The sequence below is a fragment of the Equus asinus genome, chromosome 1 (genome assembly GCF_041296235.1).
Source record: "Equus asinus isolate D_3611 breed Donkey chromosome 1, EquAss-T2T_v2, whole genome shotgun sequence".
In the NCBI taxonomy this organism is placed as follows: domain Eukaryota; kingdom Metazoa; phylum Chordata; class Mammalia; order Perissodactyla; family Equidae; genus Equus; species Equus asinus.
The window spans coordinates 156,477,945-156,492,113 of record NC_091790.1 but is presented as its reverse complement, the minus strand read 5'-3'; the positions used below and the strand labels follow the sequence as shown (position 1 = coordinate 156,492,113).

Below are 14,169 nucleotides of genomic sequence, written 5' to 3'. Positions count from 1 at the left end.
TGACAACTTGTTCAAGTCCTTGCCCTCCTTCAAAGTTCAGTTCTAATCGCATTTCCTCCAGGAATTCTAAGATCCCTAGTGGATAAATGGCCTCTTCTCTACTCCTGTTGCGCTTTGTACCCTAACTTTCCAAGGCATATGTGATGAATGCTGAAATAGCTATTTATATGTCTATCTTCCTACCACTTCCAGCCACCATGTGAGCTCCGGGATGCAATGACTAGATCATATTCATTTTTTTTTTAAACTCACCAAAGCACTGGCACAATATATTAAACATAGGAAGTCTTGTAAGTACTGAATAAAACAGATTGCCTTAAATTCTCACTAAGGTGTGAAGGACTGATTGTCATACCTCTCCAGAACGTATAAGAAAAACCTTTATTCCCCCAAGAGGAATTTTTATTCTAACGGGTCTATGGAAGGAAAAGACAATTCTTGAACCTTCTAGGAAATCATACAGGATGGGTAGCTTGAACAACACTCAAGTAAGTAAAGTGCCAAAGAAGCATACGGATTTGACAAGGATCTCTGCCGTGGCCCCCGCCGATCACTCTGAACAACACAGCAGATTTTGCACAATATTAGCCTCATTTAACCAGTCATCATTTCCTCTTAAAAGAAAAATAAGAAGAAGAGTTAAGGGCAAGTAGAAAAAAATGCCTTTGAATTAAAATCTTGGCTTTTCTTTGAACATCCAGATGATTAAATGAGATCCAGACGAAAGCAGGCAATTTCCAAAAAATAAAACCCAGCCGGGGGTATCTGCGTTCCCTCATGTTTCTACTGGTAACCCTGTGGTAAAGTAAAGTAATGATTGATTCCGAGAGAATTATGGCTATTATAAACTGTAATCAGTGGTGGATGAGAATAATTACGCAGGGAAAGGGGGAAAAGCTGAAACATGGCTGGGCAGTGTTCTGATGGATGGGGAAGTCATTTCCTGGCCGTTAATGACTGATTTTTCAACAGTCAGCACACAAGCTTTAATCCCAGAGGGGAGAAGGAGAAAGAAATGGCTGCATTATTAAGGATGCTACTGACTTAACCTTACCAATGTTAATCTGAATGAAGCTGGGGCCTGTCCCCCTGTCTGTCCTTGCTTTTGTTCCTGCCTTTGCACACAAACCCTTCGGGGGTGAGGTTAGGGCTGGCCTTTACCTGAGAGACACCAGAAAGAATACTGGTGGTAGGGAACTCCCCTATATCATGGTGGTGGCATATAGCATCAGGATGTCACAGCATTGTAGACTCCTGGAACTGGAAGGGCCACAGAAATCACCTAAGCCGATCTGCTCCTTTTATAGATGAGCCCAGAGCAGTCAGGTGACTTGTCTAAGTCACACGGCTGGTGGGCTTTAGGCTTAAGGGGAAATTGTCTGCATAGGACCAGAAGGGCGACTGGCCTTGTCAAAGAGGCATGATGGGCTCTCCGAGGGAGAGACCTCTGCTAAACCCCTTTCAAAATTGGCATCAGCTTAGTCTCTTGCCCTCTGAGACGGGCTTTGCAGTTCAATATTCTGCCTACACAAATTGTTACTGGGTGAGGTTACAAGAGGGGGCCTGGGCTTGTGGAACGATCTGTTGTGGTTTACAGACCTGCAGTGGGTCCTCTAACCTGTGCCGTGGACAGAGAGAGAGAGAAGGAGAGAGGACCCAATTTATCTTATCATTTGCAGCCATAAAACAGGATAACTGATGGAAATAGATTAAAAGTCATAAAACTGTGTAAAGCAGGACAGCCAAGCGTCAGCTGGTGACTGACACCCCCCTTCAGAGCCTGTGACTTTGAACAGCATTGTGAACACTTTTGTGAAGTCCTGAGTTTCTCTCCCTCTCTCTCTCTGTCTCTCTCTGTCTCTCTCTCCTACCTCCAGGGCAGAGCCACCAGAGGCTGGGAGATGTGTAATGGTGTCGGGCGGTGTGACAAATTCCAGCAAGCTTCCCTCCTCCCCCACTTAAGGACAAAGCCCATCAGAAGAAAAAGAAGGATCATCTTCTAAGAAAAGGCGACTGCCTCTGAGGCTAAATTATGTCAAGATATAAGATCAGGAATGTCCAGATGCTGTTCATCCCATCTTAATTTAATTTGGACTTCTTTGGGGGAAAACATACCTCAGTTCCAGGAAAAGTTGTTTTGACTTTGAGGCTGCTTGGCCTCTGTTTTATGAAAACAAACATTTTAATCAAGATGCCATCATTCCTGGATTTTCACTGTGAAGGTATTTTCTGGAGCAAACCCTTGAGCCAATGTATGCCATTGATAATATTCTATTCAGCAACTTTGAATAGAATGTTTCTACTTATCATTGTTAAATAGAAAAACCATTTGTCTTTTCTCTGTTCCCACTTTTAGTTTCTTGAACTTCTTTCCAATAGGACCAGTTCCTTTTCAGGTACATTTTAAGTGATGCTTTGAGAAAGTATTTGTCCATCTGGTGTTCCTTTCCCCTTCTTCAGGTAAACACACCTTACTTTTCCTTTAGGTAACCATGCTTCCCCCATTCCACGGGACCCTGATACATCTGCAAAGCCCAGAGCGGCATCTGCCCCCACAGCACCCCACCAGCTTTCCACATGACCCCAAATACAGAAGGGGCCATGAGACCCTGGGGGGCTAGTCCAAGTTGTCTATTTCCAAGCCAGGGCGATTGGCTTTGAAACAGCCACGACTTACGTGTGTATGTGTATTATCTTTCTTGAGATTTGCCATATGGATGCTGAGAGAGAGTATGTGCACCTCATCAGTTTGGAACAGTAGCTGTGTGGATATGGTATTTTAGCGGCCTGCACCATCTTTCCAGCTGTAGATAAGGAGCCAGAGAGAGAGAGAGAGAGAAATTGACTTATGTCATCCAAGCCCCTGGATCCAGCAAAGCCTGACTTTTAAACCCTACAGCCCTGGACTCCCCAGTTCTGGGACCAATGGACTCCCTCTTTAGCTGTAAACTCAATGGACTAGGGAGACCACCTCTTACCACCCAGAGTCCTGACACAGACTAAGCCTTTTCATAGGGCTTGCTCTGATTTAAATTTTGGCCAGAGAGTCTAGTATTTTTGAAATTGAAATATTCATAATGAATTTTTGTGCTAGTAACAAAGGGTTATAGTACTTTATATAGCAGAAAGTAATATATCTTTTGACTATAACTTGGATTTCCAAGTCCATTATGCATCTAGTGCAACCAAACTTTGAATCATGTTCTGAATGAATGAAAGAATGAATGACTGATTGAACAGACAGAGGGACTAAAAGTCTTCCAGATATCACCCTGTGCCAACTGGAAGGCTCCACTCTGCCAATGAGTTGTTGGAGTGAACAACTCTTGTTCTTAATCATGCATGCACACATGTACACACGCACCCACCCCCCCCCCCACCCCCATGTTGCCCTTCAAGGATTAACTAGAGAAAAAGCAAAAGCTCTCCAAAGAAAATATCTGGAAGATTGTTTAACACGTGACTTGAGGAAGAGTGCCATTCCCCACAGGCAGTAGCGAAGGTGGGGTCAGATTTTAAGAACTCCACAGGGATGCAGAAACCCGGAGGGGAAACTCAGATGTCTGGCCCACCATGCCGTTTCCTCACCTTCTGGGGCCCAACCTTCCGTGCCTTTGAGGATTAGGTCATGCCTAACAAAGCCCTCCATTCCTTGCAGGCTCTGCCCTGCTCTCCAGAAAGCACCCCCAAGAGGAGGGCAGGACGTGCAGTGAGGGGCCTGTCCTGAGAACCCTTAGGCGTGGAGGATGAGTGCTGGAGGGTGCAGGCCGGGCATTTCAAGGCTCTTCCCTACAAGAGGAGCCTCAGGGGCCACAGAGCACAATGGCACCTGTTAGAGGGGCACTGGCTGGTGACTGGCAGAGCAGGCGGGAGGGGCAGCCATAGGATTCCATAGCTGGCACTGGCTTGCATGGCCCCAAGAGAAAACAGCCTGGCCCGCCTGGTTCCATCCGTGTGAAGGGCACTTTCTCACTTGGGAGGAGGAAAAAGAGAGAGAAGCTGCCGCTGGGCACAAATATCAATTAAGATCACTGTCACCATGGCAGCACGCGCTTCTGCTCCAGGCAGGGCCTTCCCCATTTTATTCTGTCAAAGCAGCCATCTTCACGAAGAGCAAATGGATTATTTTGCAACAGTCACTTAACCCCAGAAAATGAAGACAAACCCTATCACAGCTAGTAGGTGTCTCTTTGTCTTATTTGTTGATGACCTCCTAGTTGTGACATATTCCTGTGGGTTTACCCATAGGAATTGGTGGATCTTTGAAGTTGATCATGATATGATACATATCTATTATATATAATACATGTATACATTCATGGACACACGGCATAAACTTTTATTCACATTTATTTATATATGTTCATGGTGTATCTATATAAGCATGCACACACACAGGAACACACAAATACGCACGCAAACACACATACATACCTGTCCTATCTATAATTGTCACCCTGCAAAGAGGGGTTTAGCAGATTTTTTAACAAATGGCTTAGTGACCTTTTCTGTTGATAAAAGTGAGAATGCTCATAGTAGAAAAATTAGAAGCAGAACTTTGTGAAGAGAAAAATAAATATCACTGATAATCCCACTAAACAGAGAAAAATAATTGTACTTTATCCATTCCTGTCTTTTTCATGCATATTGTAGGGGTGTCCTTTTTACATAGTCAGAATCACGATATGTGCAATATGTGCAATTCTGCAAACTGCTGTTTTCCCCTCAGCCCTGTGGGAGGCGTTCTCCCTACGTTTGACCAAATACTTTTAAGCCTACTTTATGCGTTTCTTTGCAGGGGTCTTCAGTAAATCTGAGTAGGTGATGTCTGCGTGGGACCGGGGAGCGGGCTGTGCCCCACCTCCTCTCTCGTAGGTTGTTGCCAGGTCTACCTGAAGGAGCAGGAGAGTAGAGAAGGCATTGCTCACGGCACGTTCCCTCCCTCAAAGCCGCCCACTCGCCCTGGCCCCAGCACCAGGGTTGGACCCACCACTTCCCATGCTCCAGAGAAGGCCTCTTGCTTAGCACTGGCAAAGTGCACGTCCCCTTCCCTGGGACGCAAGCGGGCAGCCCTTGCCCCCATTGTGACCAGCACTTTGCCCTGCAGAGAAAGCACCTGTGAGGCCAGTTGAAGAGGTGCCTACAGCCCTTGAGCAGGCACTTTCCCTCTGGCCTCTCGAGGGCGTCTGCCTTCTTAGTAGCCGAACACTGGTCTGAAGGCGCTCATGGCTATTTGTGTAAGTGATGGCTCCGCGCCTCGTGTGTGTATTACTCAGAGAGAGGCAGGGGGATGAGCTGCCTAGGGGAAAAGCCTTGCCGCGTGGCTAAGTGAGTAATAGACCTTAGCAGGGGCAGCAGCTCTGGCTTAGCCACCCTCAGGCCTGGCTGCTCCCACTCCATTGGCACTCCAGCCTTGACCAGCTCTGCTTCCATTTACTTGGGCCCAGAAGCACTGAATTCAGAAAAAGAAAGAAAGAGAGAATAGAGAACAAACATTGTAGAGAAACCTGTTAAGGAAAGATTTAGGCACAAAGACATTTTTATATTTTTTTAAAGCACCAATAAATTCGTTCTCATAAAAATGACAGGAAACCAATTTGGAATGAAAGAGAGAAGCTAACAGAATCACTAAAGATGCTCAAAAGCAAATGAATACAAGAGAAAAGAGCTTCAGACCGGTGGCGGTGATGGAGGGGAGAGGCCGGGTTGGCCTTTGCTGGCTCAGCTTGAACTCAGCGCCGCCCTGGAGCAGCTCGCCTCCAGGCCACCAGAGGGCGCCCTCCTGGAGGCTGTGCGGGTTGAGGCTGGAAATTGTCAGGTGCGCTGGGGTCTCCTTACCGACATAGGTCTCTACCCAGGATCTGCCCATGAGGTGTCCGCTGAGACCTGGCCTTCCCCTTCCTGGGTCCAAGCAGATGCCCACTGCCAACTAGAGGGGCTTTGGGGAGCAGCAGGGCCCGGGTGGAATTACACGCCTCTGGGTCCTCTGAGTCCTCTGTTTTGGGATTGTCTGGAGCACTGCATTCATTAACTAAACCCTTCTGTCTTTCCGTTAGCTCACAAACAGCACATTTCTCATCCTAAAACTGTGAAACACTGACTTTTAAAAAAAAAACTTCTACTTTCATTTTCTGTTAGATCTTAGCTAAATCTTAAATTTGGCAAAATTGTTTTAAGATAAATGTTACCTGTTTTTTCACTACAGAAGTAACACATTTTTATTTTATACATTTAAGAAAATTGAGAAAAGTACAAAGTCTTCACCCGTGCTGTTATTTGGAGATTGTGTGTTCTTTTCTCTTCTTTCCGTCTCTTCCTTCTTCCCAGTTGACCTGGGAGGGTAAATGCTAGGCCCTTGGAACTTTCCTTGAATTGGGGCATTTTTGAAAAGTGCCAGGCAGTGATCTGAAAAACACAGAGAACTTCTGCAGGAAATATTACTGTCGGACTTGGTTTACAAAGTCTCATGATCTTATTTGATCCTGGAACATTTTATTTTATATAACACACATTGCCATCCTGCAGAACTGTTCTGACTACACAGTTTTGAGACTGCTGTTAACTCATGAGAAATTTGAGCAGTCCCTGCCTTTTCTTGTGATGCTGGCTTGCATGCTATACAGAGCAGCTGGTTGGCATCCCCAAGCCCTTCTAAGATGATGCTGATTTAGGGGCTGAAATACCATTGACTGTGATTCTGGTTTGATATATTGGATAGTTTGATTATTGGGCCTCCTCTTACTGTTCTGTTAAAAACACTTCAGAGTCTTGTTTCCTAATGATTATCATCATTATTATCACTAATGACATTTACTGAACATTTACTGCTTCCAGGCACTGTGCTCAGCCCTTTACGTGAGTTATCCTGTTTAACCTCACACCAGCTTTAACAGGGAGACGATATTATTTTTCTCATTTACTAGGTGAGGAAACTACAGCTCAGATGGGTTAAATGATATGCTTGGGGTCAGTCAGCTTCTAAGTGGTTCAATTGGGATTCAAATCCATGTGATCTGTCTGTTCTTAACCATCAAATGCTGTTCACTTCAAATTATCCCAACTCCAAGGTTTGCAAATATCCACTAGAGAGTTAGTGTGCACATCTTAAGATCTTATGTACTTCTCCTTCAACATATTTATAGCCCAGTCCATCTAATTACCCAGCTGACTTCCCTCTCTCCTCTGCCCCTTTCCATTGCAAATATTTATTAAATGTCTACTAGATGGTAAACACTGAGTTAAATGTTAAAAAGAAAATTCAGTCTAAAACATGGAGCCTTCCCTTAGGAGGCTAAGGCGGTCCAATGTAAGATTCAAACATAAGATTCCAATGTAAGACTCCAATGTAAAACACAGCACACATTCCTCTGAGAACGGAGAGGAATAGCATCTAGATCAATAGGAGCAAAGAGTACCTTCCAGAGAATGTGGCAAGAGAAGTGAGTTTTAAAGGATAGGTGCCTGGTAACTAGGCTAAAGATTGGCATTCCAAGAAGACAGATGGATATGCTTGAGGTGTGGAGGCAGGAGATGGCCAAGGAGTTTGGGGAGTCATGAGTGCTTGAGTTGGGTTGGCTGGAAAGAAGGGCAATGGGCCCTCACAGGAGGAAGACTAGAGGGATAGGCAGGGTCAGGTCTGGAAAGAGCCCTGCGTGCTAACCTGAAGGATTTTAGATCTATGGAGAATGAGATGATGAGGTTTATGATTTAGAAAAAACCCAGCAGCAGTGGGGAGGGTGCCTAAGGAGAAGGGATTAGATATAGAGAGTTGAATTAGGAAGTAGGAATTTAGGGGGAAAAATAATCCAGAACCTCCTTTAGGCAGTGACAGTGTGGGTGGACAAGAAGAGATAGATTGGAGAAAGAGGTAGGAAGAAAATTGAGAGGATTTGATTCACTTTTAGATGTGAGGGAGGAATAAAAATGGCCCCTAGGTGTCTGTGGATGGCAATGGGAATAGAAATGGCGATGGGCATGGAAAAGACGAAGTGATAGCTTTGGAGGATGGGCAGCACGGGCAATTACGGGAACCCTGGGGGAGACAGAGTTGGTGGCAAGGAGCCTATGTGTCTGGCTTGGACAGCTCCGTGGATGATGGTGCCATTGAGACAACTTGGGCCTTCGTCTCAAGAACCCTACCTACTGTTTGACTTGTCCATCCTCTAAAACTGAAAAACATTGATTTTTTTTTTTAAAAAAACATTTTCATTGTTTATTTTCAAATCTTAGTGAAATCTTAAGTTTGACAAAATTTTTTAGGGTAAAGGTCAACTATTTTTTTATTATAGGGGTAACACATCTTTATTTTATACATTTAAGAAAACTGAGAGAAGCACAGAATGTTCACCCATACTAATAACTTACAGGGAAGTATTTGGAGGTTGTGTATTATTTCTTTCTCTCTTCATTCTCCTCCACCTTCTCTCCCCTTCTTTCTTATGTATTCATTTTATTTAGCTGATTACCCATTCATTCATCTATTAATTCAACTGATACTTATTGAACATCAACTATATACCAGGCACTGTTGCAGGCATTGGGGATATAGCAATAAAGAAAACAGTACCTCAGGGAGCATAAATTCTAATGGGAGAGAGTCTGACAATAAATAAGCAAATAAATGTACATTGGGTGTTAGTACATGACATGGAGAAGAATAAAATAAAATAAAACTGGGCAAGAGAGCTATAGAGTACTGGATGGAGATTTGCAATTTTATGTAGAGTGGTCTGGAAAGACCTCTCTGATAACTTGAGGCATTCAATAGAGCCATGAAAGAATAGGGGAGCAAGCCATGAAGCAAATCTGGGGAAAGAATGTTCTGGGCAAAGGGAACATCAAGTGACAAGGCCCTGAAGTTAGAAAATGCTTAGCATGTTAGAAGAACAGCTCATGGCTGGAACAGAAGGAGTGAAGGGGAGAAGAGTAGATGAAGTCATGGAGGTAGCAGGGAGCCAGATCAGAGGTAGCAAAGAACATTCTTGGAAAGAAACGTAGGGACAAGTTCATGAGGCTTTTATGTGTTCCACAGAAGAGATGATAGTGGCTTGGACCGGAGGGGTAGTGGTGAAGTGTTGACAAGCAATTGGATCTGGATCCATTTTGAAAGCATATTGGAGGGATGTGTAAGGCAAAGTCAAAGATAACGCCAAGGGATTTGACCTAAACCGGAAGAATGGAGCTTTTGTTCACTGAAATATATTGTATTTGTTTATTTATGTACCTGCATATGTTTCTACAGAGTTGAAACATAATTTTGTATCCTATTTTGCCCCTCTCCACTCTCATTATTTCCCCTAAAAGCAGAAAATTAAAGAAAGCTAAACAGGAGACGTACTTCCTGTTCATCTTCTAACTTTTTCTGTCCTTATCCCCTCCTTTTCTCATTTTTCTTGTCAGAAAAACAAGCTATACATGAATTAAGCTGTGCATTCTGAATTTTGCTTGTGAGGGGACTTGGCTAGAAGCTGCACTTTATTTGAACTGTGTGGCCTGTGGCCAAGAGAAATAAAGTTTAATTAATGCTAATTTTTCTAACCCCTTTCTTTGCCATTTCAGCAAAATAAAACTACATTTGGGAAAACTGGCAAAAAAAGTTAAAACAGACTCCGCACTATTAAATCTAGCCATTGATAGAGCAAAAATATTTTTCTACATGGTTGTGTTTGGTCAAAAATGATAAAATATTTTATCTTGCTCCTTCCCCTACGTACCTCTATTTTTTTTTCAATCTGAACAAGTCAGTCAATTTTCATTCGTCTCTATTTGTTTAGAGGATTTAGACAGCCTGTGAGCTTGTTTGCGTTGGGCTGTGATCTGAGTGCTGGGCTTGGTCCGCCATTGTGACAGCCCGCGGCTAAATTGCAGGGTGCAGAAAGAGCTGGCAGCCTGGGCCACCCGCTTTACTCAATTAGGATTCAGTTTGTTGGCCTTTTCCAGTCTGTGAGATTGATGTTAGACCAGCTACTTGGAGAGCGGTTATTAAGAAGTAATCTTTGCCTGTTTCCATAGGTAGCAGGTTTTGTTAATAAAGATTAGACCCAAAGCATGTCCTCACTGGTCTACTGCTGAAGGCCCTCAGCTGGTGAAGGGGCTGCTTTCTTGCCTTTTGTCTATTTGCTGAACACTTTTCAGGTTATATTTACAAGATAGTTGAAGTGTAGATTCTGCAGTTGTCTCTGGGAGCTGCAGCATTCCCGTGAGAAAACGCTGCAATGTAAAGCCTTAGAATCTGATGGCTGGATAATCATTTGAGAGAATCTAACCTGATCCTGTCCTCTCCCCCATTTCTTCACTCCCATATCAAAAAACAAAGCAAACAAAACAAACAAATAAAAAGAAACCAAACTCTCCACCCATCCCCCACCACTATCACCTCCATCATATTTTAAAAATGAGGAGGCCGAGGCCAAGAGTGTGAGCGGGCTTGCCCAGGTTACCCAGCAAGGGAACAGTGGAGCTTGGGGCCTGGCATAGGAGGTTGGTACAAAGGACTCGGTGGCCGTTGTGAAGACTCAAACATATTGCTGTTTGGTTACTCTTTGGCCATGGCCTTGGATGAGGTCATGAATGAGGGCAGTGACATAGCTCACCTGGACCACTGCAGTAGCCTCCCAAGTAAGATCCCTTTACAGTCCTTTTCGCCCTCCAGTTCCCACTGGGAAGATCTGCCCATCGAGAGCTGTGGGAGGTTGGGGCAAAAAAGTGGAAGCTCGGGGCATCACGGAGATGAGACCAAGAGTTGTGATGTTGTGAGGGCTTCAATGGAGAACCGTACTTGCTTATGAGGCCCCATTTCTGCTGATGGTGGAAAACATTTGATGTCGTAATTCAAGCTACATCAGTCTCTTCTGATAATAATAATGGCCTCTTTGGGAGAATTACTTTCCCTCCTCTCCAGGGCTTTCCCGACCTCCTTTTGCAAAGGAGTCATCTTGATTGGTTGCAGGGGAAACCCATGTATCCTCCTGGTGTTGGGATATTCTCTTGGACATCACTGAGTCTGTCACTGAGTGGCTGAGGCTGGTGTATCTCCCTGTGACCAGGTGCTCATCACAGCTTGATGGTTCCCTCATCCCTCACCTCTCCTGATTCCAAGGCCTGCCCGTGGCTCCCACAGAGAATCCACCTGGAGGGGTCTGTTCTGGAGGCTATTCCACAGGGCCTCCCTGCTGTGGGTATCCACCTCTCCCCCAGGACAGTTTGAGATCCAGCACCATCAACTATCTTCTTCGCTCCCCACTGGGGCACCTGGGCATTTCTCTGTCCCCTGAATGCCATACCAGGGATGTGGTAAACTTTGACCCAGTCTCAGGCTCCTCCTTCAAGAATGTCTAAGTTTCCATTCAGGCTCCATGCTGCAGGCTACACCCCATCAGCCCCAGGGCTTCTCTGAGAGGTAGGGGTTATTCTCAAGATGAGCCCAGGAGAAGTGAGAACAGAGCTTCCTACCTGGAAGCACCTTAAGCCTACCTTAGAGTCCTCTGTGAAGTTCCGGTCCTCCAGGGACACGAAAAGAGGAGGGACGACACCAGTCTGACCTCCTGGCCACCTTCTTTGCTCAGGGGCTGCCCCTCTCCAACTCAGCCAACAATATGAGCCTTTCCTTTTCTCCTTACCTGACAGGTATAATCCTCCTTCCATATCCCATGACTTCGACGGGCAAACCTAACCATCCGATGCCACCAGACTTGGCCCCTGTACATAGAAGCCCAGCTTTGGGAGTTAGAAGAAAATGCTTTGCTCTTTTTCACAGCAAAGTCTGGCTCCTGCAAAAATAAAAGAAGCACCTATGGACTTTTTCTTTTTTTTAATCTTGCTGCTCAATGTCAGAATCTCCTTCGCTCTTCTTGACTGGGCAGTCGGTGTGACCAGGCGTGAGGTTCTGCCATGGTGTTTGGTGAAAGCCTAGAGATGAGATACCTGATTTGCTCTCGCAGACCCCCAGTCCCAGGTCAGGGGAGGATGCAAAGCTCCTGGCTAACTCTGATTCTTGCGTCATTTCTGAGTCTGTGTCTTCAGTCAGTCTCTGGATGTTATGAGCTCCCAGATATCCCTCCTATAAACTTATTTTCTGCTTAGTTAGACTCAGTTTCTGTTGTCTGCAACACCAAGTCACTTCAGCACATGCCTTCAGATTATTATATGACTACAAAGTTCAAAACATTTTTTTTGAAAATATGAACTGAGCCATGACTTGCCTGTTTTTTAGTGACTCTACTTTTTCCATGAAGTGATCAATTCTTCTGTTTTAATTAGGGCAGAAGGGGATGGTGGGACAACTAGGAATTAGGAATTATCAGGAGCTAAATACGTTGGTTTAATATGTCAGAAGTATTATTCTCACCACACATTTTGGGAAGTTGTTGTGTAGGCTGAATTAACATTATTCATTCAGGAACGTAGGAACATACGGGACTATAGCTTGAGCTGTAGGAATAATCGTCACTCATGATACCAACTAGTTTCCCTTCTGAAAACTGTTGGCTATTTCAATTTCTCTATTCATCATAGGTGTTATTTGCTGTAGAATGTAAGAAAAGTAAAGCAGCTATATTACTCACCTATTGCTGTGTAACAAATTACACCTAAACTTAGCGGCTTTCACGCACAATAACCATTTATTGCACATATAGTTTCTCTGGGTCAGGAATTTTGTAGCCGCATAGCTGGGAAGGTTTGGCTTGGAGTCTCTCATGAGACTCCAGTGAAGATGTGAAGATGTTAAGGGACTGCAGTCATCTGAAGGCTTGACTGGGGCTGGAGGATCTGCTTCTGTTGTGGCTCATTCACATTACTGGCAAATTGATGCTGGCTGTCACAGAAGATCTCAGTTCCTCCCCACATAGATCTCCCCACAGAACTGCTTAAGTGTCTTTGTGACATGGGAGGCGGCTTCCTTCAGTGTGAGGCATCCAAAAGACCAAGGCAAAAACTGCAGTGCCTTTATGAAGTAGCCTTGGAAGTCAAATACCCTCACTTCTGCTCTATTCTATTGTTTGCACAATCAAACCTTGGTGCATTGTGGCAGGGGCCTGTATAAAGGTGTGAATATGATGAAGCAAGGATCATTGGGGGTCATCTTGGAGGCTGGCACCCGTAGCAACTAAGGTGTGTGTGCTCTAAGATGGTAGGAACAGATGACCCAGTAGACAATCCACAGGAACCCACATACCGTCACCAAATTCACTACTCTGCCAGTGAAAGTGGCAATAGTATATACGCTGTGGAGATGACAAGATTGAGAGGAACTCAAATGTTCCTCATGTGGAAATACCTTATTCGTAGCCTTTCTCAACTTTCCTTAGTCTTGGAATTACAAATAACCCCCAGCCCATCTTTTTGCTATATCAGATGTAAATATTCAGAAATCCATTCTTGATAAGCATCTGAGAGGGTAATGTGACTTCACTGTCACATCTCAGCCAAGGCATCCTTAGATATCACCTTGTTATTTCTCTTTCGTTAGTAGATGGTTTGTGGCTGTGACTTACCAGGAGAAGAAAAGGAAGATCCAGGAGAAGCCACAAGGCCCTTCCAAAGCTTTTCTTTTTTTATTTTTTTAAAGATTGGCACCTGAGCTAACATCTGTTGCCAATCTTCCTTTTTTTTTTTTTCTTTCTTCTCCCCAAAGCTGCCAGTACATAATTGTAGATTCTAGTTGTGAGCGCCTCTGGTTGTGCTATGTGGGACACCGTCTCAGCAAGGCCCCATGAACGGTGCCATGTCTGCACCCAGGATCCGAACCAGCGAAACATGGGGCCACCAAAGTGGAGTACATGAACTCACCCACTCGGCCCCGGGGCAGCCCCAAAGCTTTTATTTTGGATAAAGGCAGTCCTTCTCATTTTTATTAACAAAAATCACGCAGTGGGGTGCACGTTCGTGGAATCTTACCGTGTCAGAACTGGGAGAGATCTCGGCGATGGTGCATTCCTGCTCCATTCTTTCACGGAGGAGGAAGCCGGTGCCTAATCAGCAGGGAGATGCGTCTGCTATGGAGAGTTTGTTAGAAGTGAGTCAGGAACTAGAATCCAAACTCTTGCTTCCCGGTCCGTTGTGTTTCCTACTACTCTAAGCTGTTTCTAAATCTGCACTTCAGAAATTTTCTGATGTAAAATAATCTGCCTCTATCACCAATTTCCTGACGTAGATCATTCTCTTTTTTTA

General features: G+C 44.6%; 1 long non-coding RNA gene across 3 annotated transcripts in view; it reads left to right on the top strand.

The window, feature by feature from the left end:
- Positions 1-9,470, top strand: part of LOC106829739 (uncharacterized) — a 65,892-nt gene extending 56,422 nt beyond the window's left edge. For all 3 annotated transcript variants that reach the window (XR_001397740.3, XR_011503536.1, XR_011503535.1), the window contains one exon: positions 1,878-9,470. This is a non-coding gene — a long non-coding RNA (uncharacterized lncRNA). The remainder of the gene's footprint in view (positions 1-1,877) is intronic.
- The last annotated feature ends 4,699 nt before the right edge of the window (positions 9,471-14,169 follow it).